Source organism: Rhineura floridana, chromosome 4 (assembly GCF_030035675.1).
Source record: "Rhineura floridana isolate rRhiFlo1 chromosome 4, rRhiFlo1.hap2, whole genome shotgun sequence".
NCBI classification, from domain to species: domain Eukaryota; kingdom Metazoa; phylum Chordata; class Lepidosauria; order Squamata; family Rhineuridae; genus Rhineura; species Rhineura floridana.
The window spans coordinates 126,188,853-126,207,612 of record NC_084483.1 but is presented as its reverse complement, the minus strand read 5'-3'; the positions used below and the strand labels follow the sequence as shown (position 1 = coordinate 126,207,612).

The following is an 18,760-nucleotide window of genomic DNA, read 5'->3' as shown; positions in this document are numbered from 1 at the left end:
TGGAATTTAATGGGTCTACTCTGAGTATGGCTAATGTGGCATATCACTCTGATTTCCTATATGTGAAGCTTTTATAACTGTATATGTTGTCTTGTAATAATTTAATTAAAAAACTTTAAAACACCAGCAAAGACAATAAAAATCAGCTAAACAGAGGAGAAAGCAAAATAACACTAATTAAAAACCTAAAAAGCATGATTAGACAGGTATGACTTCATAATAATGTTGGCACCTGACATACCTATAAGGAGAGGGCGCTTCACAACCGGGGGGGGGCACCGCAGAGAAGGCTATGCCCCATGTCATCACCAAATGAGCCTCCCCTAACAGTTTTTTCATTATTAAGTCTTTTTTATTTATATCTGTTTAAACTGTTGCTATTGTTTTCATGTTGGTTTAATTGTGTACATGTGTGTGTATACATATACATACATATATACACATATATATTGGAAAATCACTTCAGAATTTTTTATATTGGAAAGGCAAGTAATAAGCCCTATCAACAAACAAACCAATATATAAACATTTACTTGGGAAATCTAAAAACCAGGATGTTCTTATTTCTCTGTGATCTGTTGCCTAGAAATGTAAATCCATTCTTTAATAAACTAAAATCAAAAGACTAAGGGACTAGGTAGCCTACAGTGATATCACGAGAGATTTTTGTTTTGTCTTGAACTTATTTTTATATACTATTTACATTTAACACCAATAAAAAAAAATCACTGAATAATGGAATGAGCCCCACACTCCTTAGAGAAAGAACAGGATAGACAGACTGACAGCCTTCCAATCCAGTTAGAACCACAGCCTATAATCCTATGCATTTCTGCCTTCAAAATATGCTGCTGTTAAGATACATTTTATCCCTGAAATCAGGTTTTGACATGAATGTTGAATTTCACAATATTAATCTGATGGCAAGGACTGTATAACTTTCTAGCTAGGGTGGCGTGTACATTTGCAAACTTGATTTTTTACAGGGCAGAATTCTTTCAGAATTAGTCATGACTATTTCTGAATTTTGGGGAGACTTTCCCCAAAAGAAAATTGTCCAGTTCAAGACCTCTCCATACCTACTTGATCTCTTCTCAAAAAGATCCAGTAATCTTTCTTCCCTCTCTCCCCATCTGCATAATGCAGAGAGTTGGCAAAAATATTGGATTAAAAACCCTTTCAAATACTTTAAATAGTTGTAAAGCTACAAGAGTAATTTAGATTAAGCAAAGAAGAAGTGATTTATAGTTAATTAAACACCAAGTGTTAAAGCATATCCCACCCACGATTAGCTATGTTATAGATATGGACTTATTACATAACTGTTAAACTTGGTGTTTAGCAGATAACTTTCTTATTAGAAAGAGATTAAAAGCCTATTTGTGAGGCTTCATTTTTAAATGTCACTATTCCAGTTTTACTAGACTTCTTGCTGTGCTTAATGCCAAGAGAGTGTATTTAAAGTAATAACAAATAAGCCATCAGCTGGAGTACCATTGAAATGTTAGTTCCAATCCACACAAATTAACTACAACTACTAAGAAGATAGGTGCAGCAGCAGCATTCTTTTAAAAAAGTCTATGGGCCAGGTGTTTCAAACTGGCTGCGGCTGGCTTCAGTTCTTCCCCTTCAAGGTCAGTCATGACAAGGTAAGTGTCCAGGCCAGCAGGGCTGCTGGGAAATGGGGAGGGCAGACGGGTTAGCCTCACCAAATTTCACATGTTCCCTTCCTACTTGATGAAAGGTTGCACATCTATTTATAATTCACTAATAGGCAAAAAACCTTACAGTTTAAGAATGCACCTATAGCCCACAGCTATTTCTATCAAACTTTAAAAAGCAGGGAAATTGGGCAGCTATAGTGAATGCACCAGGGGAGCAGGAGACCTGACCTCCTCTCTGAGATATTGGACTGCCCTACAAATTGGTCAAAATGCAAACACCATTTGGGTTGGTCTTTCACAGTCCAATCCACTTCCTGTGTAGCTTGGAAGAATTTGGTAACATGTGCCTCTGAGCATATGGTGAGTGGTGGCAACACCTGCCATCTCCAAAGATGGAGAATTATATTTTTGTATGTTTGTTGGTATTCTTCTTACTTTGCTTCTTTCCTGTGTTACTAATGTTTCTACAGAGAATCTAAACCAGAATAGTTTTTCCCCTCCTTATTCATCCTAGAAATCTGTGTCAAATGTATTTTTATTAATTTCAAAGCCTTTTTATTGGTCATTGTCATGTGATGGTGATCTACATAGAATCTAAACCAGAACATTTTCCCCCTCCTTATTCATCCTAGAAATCTGTGTCAAATGTATTTTTATTAATTTCAAAGCCTTTTTATTGGTCATTGTCATGTGATGGTGAAGACAGCCTTTTGTGTTTTATATTGGAGGTTATGTTCTATTTCTATTTTGGGTGCATTAACAGTTGAATCTGAAACTGCAGTTTGATGTAAAATCAGACTGATTCCAATATGTTGCTACTTCAGATATGACTCTAGCTATTTGAAAAAAGAGGATGCATGTTTTCAGCCTGCTATGTTTAAACCACTTCATTTAAGGCAAGGTGTTCACGGTCAATTAAAAACATAGAGCACATCTACCATTTTGCTAGAATATATTTCACCTCCCACTGTTTTAGCATGTGCAAATTGAGACGCTCCTGAGGTCCACTGGAGACTATTCTGCAGAAGTCAGTGCCATTATTATGTTTGGAGTTTTTTTAGTGTAAATTTTGCAAAGTGTTGCTGTACTTCACATATTCACAGAAATAGAAACAAAAAAAAATGATTTCCTATAGGAAACTTTACTAAAATTGCAAAGGAAATCAGACATATTCAAAGTGACCATCTGAACTATATCAACAGTCTTCATAATGTCGGTTCCTCTCTGCTAAAACAAGATCAGCACAGCACATGTCTTGTTTCTGTTATTTGGGCTGATTGCAGGTGTTGCCACCACTCACCATATGCTCAGAGGCACACGTTACCAAATTCTTCCAAGCTACACAGGAAGTGGATTGGACTGTGAAAGACCAACCCAAACTGTGTTTGCATTTTGACCAATTTGTAGGGCAGTCCAATATCTCAGAGAGGAGGTCAGGTCTCCTGCTTCCCTGGTGCATCACTATAGCTGCCCAATTTCTCTGCTTTTTAAAGTTTGATAGAAATAGCTGTGGGCTATAGGTACGTTCTTAAACCGTAAGGTTTTTTGCCTATTAGTGAATTTCCCTGCTTTTTAATCCGAGAGGTAAGAAATGGGATCCGGTCCTGTGCAAGTTTGCTGAGAATGGATTCATCATTTGCATGCTTATTGAGTTCAATGGGATTTACTCCCCTGCAATCATGCTTAGGATAGGTGAAACTGACCACAGAGGATGGGGAATGAAGGAGGAGGGAGGGGAGGAAACGCAGAGGGGAGGAGGGGGATGGGAGCAGGAAGGAGAGGGAGGGGTGGAGAAGGACAAGTTTGATCATTTGCATGTTTTTTGAATTCAGTGTGATTTACTCCCGTGCAATCATGCCTAGGATAGGTAAAACTGACCGGGGGGAGGGATGGAGAGCTGGAGTGGGCAAGGGAGGAAGAAGAAGGAGAAAGGGAGAGGAGAGGGGAAGGAGAGGAAAAGCAGGTCTGATCATTTCCATGCTTATTGAGTTCAGTGGGATTTACTCCTATGCAATCATGCTTAGGATAGGAAAAACTGACCATGGGGAAAAAGGGGGGGAAGGAATATATTGGAGGGGGCAAAGGAAGGGGGAGAGGAGAACAGGTTTGATCATTCACATGCTTATAGAGTTCAATGGTATTTACTTCCATGCAATCATGCTTAAGGTAGGTAAAACTGACCATGAGGGGGAGGAAGGGGAGGGGGAGGAGTGGATTGGAAGGGGATGGGAATGGGGAGGGAGGGGCAAAGGAAGGGGGAGCAAAGGTGCAAGTGGGAGAGGATAGGAGGGAGAAGGGAGGTTGGGTTTGATCATTTGCATACTTCTTGAGTTCAGTGGGCTTTATTTCTATGCAAACATATTTGAAAATGGAAATGGACTGCCTTCAAGTCAACCAGACTTATGGTGACCCTTTGAATAGGGTTTTCATGGTAAATGGTATTCAGAGGTGGTTTTACCATTGCCTTCCTCTGACGCTGAGAGGCAGTGACTGGCCCAAGGTCACCCAGTCAGCTTCATGGCTGTGTGGGGATTCGAACCCCGGTCTCCCAGGTCATAGTCCAACACTGACCCAGGGGAGGGGCAGGGAGGGGAAGAGGAGGGGGAGGGGAGGATATTGGGTGGGTGGGCACTGGGCAGAGGGGAAGCCCCTTTCCTTTCCAAATGGAAAACCTTGAGAAAACCTTGTGAATACCATGGAAGACAAACAAAATTCAAAGGGACCTTGATAGGCTGGAGCATTGGGCTGAAAACAACAGAATGAAATTCAACCAGGATAAATGCAAAGTTCTACACTTGGGAAAAGAAATCAAATGCACAGTTATGAGATGGGGGATACTTGCAAGAAGGATCTTGGAATTGTCATTGATCACAAGCTGAATATGAGCCAACAGTGTGATGTGGCTGCAAAAAAGGCAAATGCTTTATCAGGCTGCATTAACAGAAGTATAGTTTCCAAATCATGTGGAGTATTAGTTCCCTTCTATTCAGCACTGGTTAGGCCTCATCTTGAGTGCTGCGTCCAGTTCTGGTTTCTGCACTTCAAGAAGGATGCAGACAAACTGGAACAGGTTCAGAGGAGGGCAACAAGGATGATCAGGGGGCTGGAAACAAAGCCCTATGAGGAGAGACTGAAAGAACTGGGCATGTTTAGCCTGGAGAAGAGAAGACTGAGGGGAGATATGATAACATTCTTCAAGTACATGAAAGGTTGCCACACAGAGGAGGGCCGGGATCTCTTCTCAATGATCCCAGAGTGCAGGACACAGAATAATGGGCTCAAGTTGCAAGAAGCCAGATTTCGACTGGACATCAGGAAAAGCTTCCTAACTGTTAGAGCCATACAACAATGGAACCAATTACTAGAGAGGTAGTGGGCTCTCCAACACTGGAGGCATTCAAGAGGCAGCTGGACAGCCATCTGTCGGGAATGCTTTCATTTGGATTCCTGCATTGAGCAGGGAGTTGGACTTGATGGCCTTATAGGCCCCTTCCAACTCTACTATTCTATGATTCTATGAAAATGTTTATATAAGCATGACTATCAAATACGTTTATTATTTATACAACCTGTAAAGATATTTATAGTGCAATCCTATATTTGTTTACTCAGAAGCAAGTCCCAATATATTCAGTGGGGCTTACTCAACCAGGGAAAACTGTACCCTGAAGTGATAAGGAACTTGTTCTTTTAACAAGTCTTTTAAGTTGAGACCTTATCCCAGTCTGTGTCTGTGTTGGAATTGCTTTTTAATATGTTTTTAAAGCTTTTCTTAAAAAAAATGTTTTTAAAGCTTTTAAAAATGTTTTTAAAGATGTTTTGTTTTAATATATTTTAAAGTCTGTTTTTATGATTTTTAAAGTGTTTTTAGTGCTTTTGTTTGCCGCCCTGGGCTCCTACTGGGAGAAAGGGTGGGATATAAATCAAATAATAAATAAATAAACTTCATTAATTTTTTAAAAAAATCAGTATTAGTTCCCTACATAATAAAAACTGTGATAAACCCTGCCTAATTTCTTTAAAAATAGGGTTGGAGGGAGAAAGATTTACAACACAAACACAAGTCTGTGCTATGTTTACCAAAGACCCATTAATTTACAGCACAATCCTAACCATGTCTACTCAAAAGTAAGTCCTAATGGAGTTCAATGGGATTTACTCCAGGTACATACTTTACTCCCAGAAATTGCTTTACTCCCAGAAATGCAGATATTGGATTAAATACTTTCATATTTCATAGCCCAGTGTCTGACTCTTGGACAGAAGAGGGAAAAAATGTTAAGCCATATTACTTACGCAAACTGCAAAAATCTTAAAGCCACCATTTTCTGACGTTGAGTCTAGGCATGCCTGGATCAACAAGTCACAACTCTGGCTTCATTGGCTACAATCCTGAAAGGGCGGGGTTACAGCCAGAGCTTTGAAAAGTTACTTCCGGGAAGGGTGACTTCGCTTGTGCCTGCTTTTGGGACGGGCTCCCGCCTCAAAAGAAGCTTATTCAGATATAAATCAGTCAGAACATTTTTTTTTGACTGATGAAATTTCTCCCGGGCAGAGAGAAACGTAGAGATCAACCTCAAAAGCCTGTTTTTGTTGGGAGGACTGGATTTCATTAATTTATGAGATAAGGTCCAGCCAACAATGCCGGACGGATTTCCGAACAAGCTCTATCTGTTTAAGCGATATGTTTATCTTTTCTTTAAAGAGAGAACGGACTAACAGGCAAGCACCCTTCTTTCTATTATTTTTACTTGGTTTAAATTGTTGCAGCAAAAGGAGATTTGTCAGATTGATCGGCTTTGGACAACTTCTGGGTGAGCTATAACTCTTCTCTGTTATTCACGAAATTAACAGCTTATCTCTGTTTCTGTCGCAAAAAGCTGTCCTGGAAGTGCATTCTAAAGATATAAACAGAAGAGGGATTTCTATTCCTGATTTCTATTCCGAGGAATATTATATTGTCTGGGACTATTCTCTTTTTGGTCTATTTTATTTTGACGAATCTGCTTCTTCACGACGCCACTAACTGTTTTGATGCTGGGAACTAAATTTGTTTTGCATTCTTGAACATAGAGAGATAAGGCAGGCTGCTCTGTTTATACTGTGATGTCATCAAGCCTGGAATATTAACCCAATTGTTGCTGAAATAAGAAGTGGTTCTTCTTTATTTTTGTTTTGCTTTGTTTTCGTGGTTTTAAAAATGGCAATCAAGAAAGTGGCTGAGAATCCGGAAGTAACTATGTTTCAGAAAATAATGGATGAGATTGAGATAACGAAACAAACCCTGCGACAGGGTAGTAAGGAGCTGAAAATTGAACTGAGCAAAATGACGCAGGAGCTTAAAGAAATAGGGGATCCTGTGAGAGAGGAGAATGAGATCAGAGATGAGAAAAGAAAAAATAAAGGGAAGATACAAGCCCTGGAGATTGGAACAAATGTGGAATTGGAAAAAGATCTGGAGTTTATGGATTTTAGAAATAAAATCTACTGTTTGGAATTTAACGTTATCTCTGAAGAAATTAATGAAGATATTAGAGATAAAGTTATCAATGGCTTGGATAATCTTTTGGACTGGAATGACGTGATGGAGTTTGATATAGAGAAAATCTATGGAATTAACTGCAGCCATGTGACAATGGAAAAACTCTCAGGAGATGAGCCAGTGCATTTTGTAAAAAAGAAGAACAGAGATATGACTTTACAACAGTATTTCAGCAACTTATTCAGAATGGATGGCAAGAAAATATTTGGGATAGAGGAAATTCCCATCAGACTCTTATTATATGACTATGGCTACGACAGCAAGATTATTATGGAATACTGATAATGGAAGATTGGACACTGAAATTACTGGACTTAACAGGACTATTGAAGATGGAAGATGGAACTAATAGGGATAATGGAATAATGGCTATTGAAATTATTGAACCTAACAGATTTTGATGAGATGGATTAATCGAAATGTTTATTTGGACTATGGTTATGACAATAAGATTATTATAATTATTAACGAGATGGATTAATCGACATGTTTATTTGGAGAAAAATTGATAGATATATTTCTTAAAGAATTGAAACCTCTCTTTGACTTTTTGTGGAAAGAATAAAGTAATGTTTATGAGATTTGATGATTAATTAAGATAACTACTGGAGGAAAGTGATTTTATAATATGATTTAAGAGACAGGATTGTTATATATTGTAGACCTATAACTGATTTGATCTGTGACAAATGGGAAGCCAATATTTTATTTTTTTTTGGTTAATTATTTTTGTTTTGTTTTGTTTTTTGTCTTTGAATGTTTTATGATTTTGTTTTGTATGTTTTATGAAAATTTGAATAAAAATTATTGTAAAAAAAAAAAAGTTACTTTTGTTAAACTACAACTCCCATCAGCCCCAGCCAGCATGGCCACTGGATTGGACTGATGGGAGTTGTAGCTAGAGCAAGGATCTGTAAAAAACAGTTGCATGGGGGGGCAGTTGACGTTTTGGTGTATATCCCTACCTGGGAGTAAGTCCTACTGCATTCACTTCCAGGTAGGAGCACGAGGGAAGAGCAAGCTCAGCAGAAGGCCAGTGTGAGTCACATGTCTGTTGCCCACTAATCACAGGAGCAGACTTCCCCTGCTTCCTCCAAGTAACTGGACGGGAAGGGGGAGGGGGAGGGGGAGAGAGAGTGACACAAAAGAACTGCTTTTCTATGCATGAGGTACGTTATAATCCACTCTAATGCATTTTTTAATAAATTAATTAAAAATAAACCATGCGGGGTTTTTTTATTTAAACCTAGTACAGATGAAGTACTGTGTTTGGGGCAAGCTCAGGGATTTGATTAGGGATACCTTACAGTCATCTCTGATTTTTAATGAATTTCAACAGATTATGTCAATTTCTCAAAAAAAAGTCCAAACAGCTTCTAGTTTTTTTCCCTTCCGTTTTTCACTTTAACCTGTGGATTCTCCGGGGGGGGGGTTGTGTATCACCAAGAAAACTTCCAGAGTTGTAGAGCAAGCGATTCTGAATCCAACAGTATAAGACTTGTAAGTTTTTGTTTTGAATTGGGACTATACAAAGCACCAGAAAGGGGAGAGGGGGGTATTTTCATTTAACATGGTAGAACGCGAAAAATCCCCACTGACTATAGTAATACAGCCACTCTTGCGGCTGTATAATAATTCTACTTCTCTGGGTATTGAGAAATTCCATGGGTGTGGTGCTTAATGGGGTGTTGTTTCCTTGAGAAGTAGGTCACTTATAGCTTATTGTGTTTTGTAAAGTTTGAGTTTATTTATGAATATACAGGTTGATCATAGGTGAAGATGTAGCCTAGAGGTAGCTAACCACTTTTTAGGGTTGCATTCACCCTTGGCCTCTGGGGGTGTGGCCATCCCACATTCACTCAGCCCCCACCTCTCCTCAGTTGATCCACGCAAATCAGCTGAGGAGAGGGCTATTGCCCCCTCTCTGCTCATCAAATAACTGATCTGATTAGCAAGGAGTGAGTGATTTGCCTGTCCATCAAGGCACTGGCCTCTGCCTACCCTGGGGCTGTGCCCATTTTATTTTTATTTTTGCTGCTGCCAAAATCCGTGAGGTCTTGGGGAGTCATAGACATTTGCCTGTGATGCTAAACCAGGCCCCTGAACAGGGCATTACCCATTCCTGGCTTAGTCACTCCAAGAAATGACAACACTGCTTCCACATCAGATGTCCAGAAAGAGAGCTAGTGCCTCACGGTGTTTTCAGAGCCCAGGCCCAGCTCTCTGTGCCGCCTCCTCTGGATCTGACTCAAAACTGCAGTCTGCCCTTTGTTTCTCTCACAGTCATCTAGTTTACAACATCCTTTCCTAAGTGGGGAGTGGGAAGAAAGAAGCATGCCCCTTTACCAAAATGGCCCTCACCTTCTAGAGGAGTCTTCAGCTATTTCCTCCTCATTGTGGGCCATTTATCTAAAATTTCCATAACAAAGGAAAACCTTCCCAACTTTGCCAGGGCCCTTAAGGAAATCCCCATCTGTACTTCACTCACCCTATCCAGTCCAAACCACCAATCTTAAAATAGGGGAAAAGTGAGAAATGGTGGGGAAAGTAAAACTAGGATAACTGATTGCCTTCCATGACCTGAGAAAGGCATTTCTCAGCTGAAGCAGATGGGCTAGTGGGAACTGCCTTTCCTTTGTAATCTCCTTTTCTTGATTTGTTTGGACCTATCCTTCTGAAGGCAATTTAACATGTTGCACCAGTCCCCTGCCTGTGGCAAACTGAGCTCTGGACTATGCCATGGGGGGGGGGATGCTGACAGATGGAGATTCCTCCCTTACAGCAGGGTCTTGGAGTATCCAGCCTCTTGCCCCTTCCTGCTTCTGAATTCTGTTGTAACAAAACAGCATGTTTGAGCAGTGAAAGCATTACTTTCAAATGTGCCAAACTCCACTTCTGCCTCCCAGCCTAACCCACCTGCTGGAAAAGCTGGACCATGTGCCAAATTTAGTCTAGACCACCTTATTCAGAAGCCATGCCCACAGAAGGTTAAAACACTTGCTGTAAGCAAAGGAGGGGTTTGGGGGATGCAATCGGAGGCCCTTGAGTAAGGAAGCAATGGGAACAGCAGTGCCTGAAGAGGAAGTGGAGCTTGCTCATTTGTTTGTTTATTGTTTCAACGGTTTGTATGATGTGTCTCATGTACTATCTCCATTCCCCAGCCTCCCACCCAGTTAATTATACAAGGGAAGTTCTGCTTCCTGCAGGGACCTCCTGGGTACTCTCTCATTGTTCACAGAGTTGACACAGAATACCGGTGACCGTAAAAAGGGCTGCGTGTTTATGAGCCTGTGAGAAACACTCCAGAGATTTCAAGCTGTGTGAATAGAACAGATGGTCTTATTGGCAAAGGCAAATTTTCAGACTAGTGATGCATCTGATAAGGTTCACCCCAAGAAAATCCCAATAAAAACATAAGGAGTTCAGACATATATCAGGGTTTTTTTCTCTTCTCTAAAACAAACCCTGTACTATGTTTACTTCTAGGCACCATATTTGAAACAGAATGCTGACAAACTGGAAAGAATTCAGAAGTGAACGAGGGTCTCGAAGACAAATCTGGTGAGAAAATGGGTATAGTGACTTAATGAAAGACTTAAAATGGTGTTAAAAATGAGAAGTACCCATTAGTTGTCCTTTCTGCAGAGGCTTTGATCTGATCCCACAGAACTGTCCACAGGGCAAGACAGGTTGGTCGTCAAAAGAGACCAACTTACTCTGACAAGGGTTGAAATTAGACTCAGGCCTTTCAAGCTTCTGCCTGCAGTCTGTCTCTTCTGGGCTGCACCCCTTTTTGAAATTCTAGAGTTTCTTAAAGGGCCAACCTTCTGGCCTGAAGACAAGCACTGCTTCTGAGTTTCATAATCTATCAGTGAAATAATAAGTCATGACATATACAAGAAAATAAAATAAACAATAATTCGTTTACATCCCATCTTTCCTTCATGGAGATTAAGGAGCATGGCTTTCCCCCCCTCCCCCCATTTTATCTTCACAACAACCCTGGGTGATAGATTAGGCTAAGAGATAGCACATGTCCCAAGGTCACCCACTGAGCTTTATGACTAAGGAGTGACTAGAACCCAGGTCACCTGAGTACTAGTAAAACACACTAACAACCTCTAATCATTTCCAGTTTGATCGTGCTCTAATTTTCATGTTCAGTCAGCCAATCGTTCTTCACCATTCATGTTTAGTACTCCAGAAAGTGTTCAGGTTATATATTGTATTTCCATGTTAGTGATTGAGTCATGTTTTGTTAGCTCCATTTCTCACCTTGGTAGCTTGGTTTATGCTCAGTATGTTTTGACATTCACTGAGTATCTGACATTTACTGCTTCTGCCTTCCCTAGTAAAATGTTCATGCCTCTACAGGGAGGTCAGCCTTTCATTTTGAGAAGTCCTGTTTTAAGCCACTAGGACTGTAGCTCAGTGGTAGACCATCTGTTTTGCATGAGGAAAGTCACAGGTTCAATCCCTGGCATCCCCAGGTAGGGCTGGGAATGTGAAACACTGAAGAGCCCCTGCCAGTTAATGCAGACCATTCTGAACCCAGATGGGCCAATGGTCTGACGTGGTATAAGGCAGATTTCTATGTTCCATGGATCTGCAAGCCTTGTGAACAGGATAAGCAGAGGGTGTCTATTTAAAAGACCAGACAAAAGAGTTTAGTGTGACAAGCCATATTAATGCTTGGTTTTTCTTCCCAGAATGATCATTAACTTTTGGGTTAACAGAAACCCTGGGATAAACCCACACCTGACATTATTTGGGACACTGTTGAACATTAGATAGGATCACAGAATATATCCTTCAAAAAATCAGTATAAGTGAGTGTGTACAGGAGAACCTACCTATAAGGATTAATACAAGTTTTTTTCTGCTGTAGAACAAACTCTGCTTCCTCTTGCCTTTAGGTCTTGCCTAATGACCCATATAGATGGCTCTGAACCACTGCAGATATCCACTTCCTCTCCGCTTCCTCTCACCATGCTTCAGATAGGCTTTCAACTTTAAAAACCGCAACAAATCAGTTGCTTGATATATTCAGTTTTATGTCAATTCAATACTTTTTTTTATTTTTCAGAAACATCAAACTGGGTAAGAGTTTTTTGAGAACTTGAAACGCTGCTCCACATGGGAGGGTGAGTGATGTCATGATTGTCACACAGGACAGCAAATCAGAACATTGCATACAGTTAGCTTGTACTGGAAACAGGAAGAAGTGATCTCCCTTAAGTTCAATTGTCTGGGGAAGGACAAGTGTCCAGCCAAGAAAAAAAAATAGATCTACAGCTATATTTTTCTTGTTGTTCTAAGGTGATAAAGTGAAAAGTTATTAAAAGGAAAAAGTTCTTTGAGAATATCCTTAAAAAGGATTAGACACATTCATGGAGGATAGCCATATCAGATTTGCTATGTTCTGTTTCCACTGTCAGAAGCAGCATGCCTGTGAATACCAGTGCTAGGAATTGCAGGTGGGGAGAGTGTTGTACTTGGGTTGTGCTTGTGGGGTTCCCATAGGCATTCAGTTGGCCCCTCTGAAAACAAGATGCAGGACTAGATGAGTCTTTGGCCTGATCCAGCAGGGCTCTTCTTAGGTTCTTTATTGAGCAGCCTCTTCCTAGACCTGCTGCTTGCAGAATCTTGGGGTGGAAGGAGAGAAGAGGGTCTCATGTTCTTATGGAGGAGGGAAGAGAAAGACAGCAAGAATGCACCTCTTCAGCTGTTCTTGTATTTCACTCTTAGAATCTGGTGCTCATGACCTCCCTGCAAGAGTCTTGTGACCAGTAGTTTAGGAATCTAACACTTTAATAAGAATATATCTGAAGATTTCAGGGTCTAAGCAGGGTTCAGAATTTGCTTGTTTACTTTATATATAGGTGGAATTTTGAGTTTATACAGCTGCATCCTTCTTCCTCACTGAAGCCATATACTCCAAATATTTCTCAGGCATCTGATTCCTAGGCCACCTTTGTGGCACAACAACCAACACACACACACAGAGCAGCCCAGCAGTTCAAAGGTTGCATGCTCTTGCATCTTAGTTCTCATGCAGAATCAACATCTACAATTGCTTCAGATTTTATTTAGTCCTTGCTGGACCCTACAATAAACTACAATTAGGGGGGACTTGAAACTAGCACAATTTTCTCCTATCCTAATTTTGAAGCTGCTCTCTCCTTCTGAACATGTTTCTGTGTTTTCTGGGATCTAAATGTTAATATCAATGTCTTGTCAGTATTCCTTTCAGTAGCAAACATTAGTTGTTTGTTACTTTTCATCAGTCCCTTTTGTAGTTTCCTAACACACACGCATTCAGCAGATGAGTGCCTGTCAAGGCTCACTAGGATGTAGAAGCCAAAATAAATGAAAGAGATGTAATGTCTGTACAGGGAAACAGTTCCCCTGCCCCTGGCCTCAAAGAAAGGGAAAGAAAGCAGGAAAAATCTGCGAAGGAAGGAAACCCAAAGAGCACTCCCAGCTGGACTGTGAAAAGTGTGCAGGGAAGAGGAAGGGCAAACTTTACCTATAGCTTCAGACTTGAAATAGCAACTTTGTAAGGGGTAAGGCTAAACTAAAGAAAAACAAATTCACTTTTTTCCATCAAGAGGCTATTGTATTTCCTCAAGAGAGGATTAAATGGGCTGTTTTGTGGGGGGATCTGGTTTTGCGTTTGGACATTTAAACAGGAAAAACTGAGAGTTTCCCTCATGTCTATACAGCTACCCTATCTCCAATAGACTCTTGTGAGAACACAGAGCTAAACATCCATGAATTGCCTGATTGTCTTCAACAATAACTTTCTCTTAACACACACAAAGCTAACACAAGTTAGATCACTTAGACTGGAAGATTTTAGATCTTCTTGCTTCTCTTTTCTTCACCTGGGGATTACTGACAGTGCAAATGATACTCTCTGTTCATAACCTTAGCTATGCAAAAAGCAGCAGAATTCACAATTCAAAGCAAATGTATAAGTAATATTCAGACATGTGTGTAGATTTGTGCTGGAGAGATGGAGCAGGATCACATTCACTTGTGCCTGCAGAGCATGGCCCTACTCCTATGCATTTTCAGCTTAACATTTGAAAAAGCCTATGTATTTTCAAGCTGAAAGCATTTGGGGGCCACTGATCATGTGGACAGAACATACATGCATGCAGTTTGTATGTGCGGAGGCTCTTTCAGACACTGCACTGATTACCTGTAGTAGGTAGAAGCAGGGCCAGTGGGCACAAATGGGCACCCCAGCTCATGGGGACATCCAAGGCATGTTCAGCAGGCAGCCCTACCGCTGGCATGCCCTCAACTCATAGACAGCCTATGAAATCTTCAATTAATTAACTCTCTTACAATCCACCACTGTAACTTCAGGTAAGGGAAAGAATCTGAAAATTCTGTACGTAGAAAGGAACTTCCCCAGTTGTAAGGTACAGGAGCCCATCTGTGAAAATAGTTTGTTTCAAAAATTGTTTCCTTCTTTCCTATGCGCAGGCATCAAAAAAAGAAAAATCAGATCAAAAACCAGATCTTATCAAAATCAGATAAGCACATAAGAATCAACTGGCTGGATCTGGATCTAGACCTGCTAATCTAATCCAGGATTATGTTTTTACACTGACCAACAAATGCCAATGGGAAGCCTGCAAGCAGGATCTGAGTTTTCTCCCCATTTGTCATTCCCAGCAACTGGTATTCAGAGGCTTACTGCCTCTGACAGTGGAAGTGGAACATCGGCATCATGGCCAGTAGCAACTGATAGCTTTATCCTCCATGAATTCGTCTGATCCTCTTTGAAAGCCATCAAAGTTGGTGGCCAATTCATAGTTAGTGTGAAAAATGACTTCCTTTTTTGTGTCTTGAGTCCTTCGTTGTTCAGCTGGATGGCCCTGGGCCCTGGTATTATGAAAGATGGAGAAAGCTTCCTTCTGTCCCTTTGCATCATATTATACAACTCTACCATGTCCCCTCTTACTCTCTTTCTAAACTAAAAAGCCCCAGTTTTTGTAACTTTTCCTCACAGTGGAGTTGTTCCAAACCCATGAATGTTTCTGTTGCTCTTTCCGGAACCTTTTCCAGGTCTACAATATCCTTTTTGAGGGGCAACAACCAGAATTGATCACGTAATTCCACGTGTGGTTATAACATAGATTTGTATAATGGCACTATGATCCTGGCAGTTTTATTTTCAAACCCTTTCCTAATGATCTCTAACATGGAATTCACCTTGTGCTTTGTTACACAAGTCTTGCAGTCCTAGTAACTGTTTTCCCTTTTCCCCACCCAGCATTTTTGTCAACACAGTTCCATAAAAAGGAATTTAACAATGTCAAGAATGGTATGCTTTGGGGAATAGAACTTAACCTGGCCCAACCCAGCACAAGTATGAGAGGCTGTCCAAATGGGTAGATCAGTTTTGATTGTTTGCAGATGTTTTCAGCCAAAGCATAGAAAACCAGCAAAAGGAGGGTTGGCAGTCATGATAAATGATGTAAGAGTATTTAAGTCAGACCCATATGATAATGTTTTACAATGAAAACAAAACAGAATAGAATATCTAGTCATCATGGCATGTCAGGAGTTCCGGTTCAAGGACTGGCAAGTATTGAAGGAGGCAAACAGGCAGCAGGCAGATGGTAGGCAGGAAGGAAAGCTGGAGATAGACAGACAAGAGAGACAGGCTATCAAGTGATCTGGAACCCTAGAGGGGGCTAACCATGGCTTAGAGTGGTTGTAGTGTAGCAGTTAGGGAAGGAGTGGGGAACCTCAGTCTCAGGGGGCTGAATGTGGCCTTTCAGGCTTCTCTTTCTGGCCATCCTTCCAGGCCATAACCCTCAATGGCCCTGCTTTGCCCCTGAGTCTTTTTGTCCTTGAACTGTGATAATGCCTATTGGCTGCCTGGATGACAGTTAGAAAGGGATGTGTGAGTGTGTGTAGAAAGCAGCCTACTGTACAAGGGTAACATTAACATTTGTTGCTCTGTCGCCTTTTCCCTTTGGAAGCTCAGGGTGCAGGGAACCATCTGCTGACCAATAAGGCTGCTAGCTTGACTCCTGTGTCACCTGGCACGTAGTGGTAGCAGGTGGCTCTGTGTCAGTAGGGCAGTGGAATCTGCTCTGGGTTTTAGTTTGAACTTTTAACGAGCTGTCCAAGATGCTTCAGTACCACTGGATTCGGCCAGCAAGGCCATTTTGAGCAAACCACACCCACCTTTCCCATGTCTGATGTCATATGATGTCAGGCATGGGAAAGTTCAGGCCTCAGCTGCAAAGGAAGAACTAGGAGGGCACTTAAGAGTTCTGCAGCATTGGATGTTCACAATAATAGGATATTGTAAAAGCCCAACCTCACAGCTTGTTAATAACTGTAATAATCATAACTCAAAAGCAATCCTGTAAGGAAAAAAACCTTGAAGGATTGCTTTATTATTATCTTTAAATAAAGCATATTTTCCTAAATATAGGGGAGGGGGGAAGTTCAGGAAGAAATGAATTTGACAAGATTAGGAAACTAAAACATTTTTTTCCTTTGAGATCTCTCAAAGGTAAAATCCAAGATAGTACAGTCTTCCAGAATCAATCTGTTTCAGCTAAAATTAGCATTGCCTTTTAATCTCAAAAAATTAAAGTGAAAACAGTTACATTAATACATTCAGATTAGTAGGCTCAAAATAGTTATGTGTTTCAGGAAATGTTAAGGTTAAATCGGCTACCCTCCACTCCATTACGATGGAGTGGGCTCCTACTGGGAGGAAGGGCAGGATATAAATAATAATAATAATAATAATAATATTTGAACAATATATTTTAACAAATTTTAACAAGTCACAAAAAAACTTGCAGTGTTTTTCTGGGTGGAGGGAGAAGATTGTGAGGAGGAGGTAGCAACATAAATCAGTGCTACCAGACAAAGAATGTCTTAATTCCCTCTTTGTATCTGTGTGCACCACTCTTGCAAGGGTGGAGTGGAGCTATTAATAACTTAAAGGAATTGTTGAGACCCATCAACTGATCCCTTTTTAAAGTGCTGGAGTCTCCCCATGACCCTTCAGAACGTTGTGCCCCAAGACGTTGAGCTTAGCAGGAGCCTCTGTCATGCCTGAGTCCCTTCTCCCTGCTCCTTTCATCATCTCTGTTGTGGAGATGTAACAGATAAACCTGCCACATCATGTGGACTGAATTATATTGAAACTTTTTCCATGCCAGTGGCTGCAATGGAAGACCACTTCTCCCTTTCTCAAAGACTTCAATGAGGCTGAAGGGCTCAATGGCTGTAAGACTTTGATCTCTTACCCTCAAGCCTCTATGCTCTGTAAATATCTGAGGAGGAGGAGGAGAATATACTACTGCTACCACTACTACTACTACTACTACTACTACTACTACTACTACTAAAACTGCTTACATGAGAATACCCACTGGTAAGGAGAGGCAATCACTTTCTCTCCATTTTTCACAATAGATTCCCCTGCCCCATTCTGACAAATAGAAGTTGATAAAGCAATAGATCAAAATGCTAGATGTCTTTCCACTACCACCCATGGCTGACTCCTGATCTTTTCCAATGCTAAGAGTGGCTGCAAAGATCTTTTGGTTCAAATATCTCCAGTCTCTTCCACAACAGCCAAGAAAATAAAAAAGTGCCCGAAGGTATTTTAAAGACCAGTGCAAAGAAGCTGGGATGCATCCGTGAGATGTTATTTGGGTTTTCAGCCCATGGTTGAGTTGAATGAAGGAAACTAATCCCTGTGACTGTGTTTGGCAGTATTTATAGAAGAGGTTCCTTTGTGTATTATTATCCATAGGGTGGAACAACAGTATATACACAGATTAGAACTGCTCCAGCACATGCTCATAAGCCTGACAAATCCCAAGATGTGTTCTCACATGGCCAAAAATATCTGCATTGGATTATGATCAAAGGAGTTCCAAACCAACTGAGAAGGTCAAGAGGAGGGGAAAATTGTTGCCACTTTCCAGCATGGCTTGTATTCAGGTTTCATTCATGAATGTCCCAAATATGCTTAGCTTCTCTGTACATTCTGGAGCATTTTGTTCTGCAGAACGGCTTCTTCGCTTCATGCTAACTTTGTGTTTTTAGTCCTTGCCAGTGAAAATAAAATTTAGTTTGCAGACAGTGAAAACAAGGCAGAGAGAGAGAACACGGGACGGAACCGGAATTAAGGGGAAAAAACCCTTGGAGTTATTTCAATTAATCTGGGTACGGAAGACCTGTAGGGAACTGCTCCTCTTAGAACTACTGAACTGGAACAGAGCATCTCAGGGGCTCAATTGCACATGAAAATAGCAGCCACACAGCAAAAGCGTTTTCCTTCCCGGCTCATTCATCCTCACAAATGCATTGCAGCTGCGGGTGCCTTTTAGCTGTGAACAGGAGTTTAACCTGACAAATTTGATAAAAATGTGCGGTTGTGCCTTGGCAAAGAGAACACACACACAGGCCATTCCAACCTCAAACACGCAATAATTCACGGAGCAGAAACACGTCTCCAGGCCTGGCAGTGGTATTCCAAACTGGAAGGATGTCAAAA

The 18,760-nt window shown here is 40.8% G+C and overlaps 1 long non-coding RNA gene across 1 annotated transcript; it reads left to right on the top strand.

Annotated features, from left to right (window-relative positions):
* The first annotated feature begins 1,566 nt into the window (after positions 1 to 1,566).
* LOC133384435 (uncharacterized) lies at positions 1,567 to 12,445 on the top strand. Its single transcript, XR_009762559.1, has 3 exons — positions 1,567 to 1,649; positions 10,693 to 10,767; positions 12,293 to 12,445. It is a non-coding gene; the product is annotated as an uncharacterized LOC133384435 (long non-coding RNA).
* Positions 12,446 to 18,760: the final 6,315 nt, after the last annotated feature.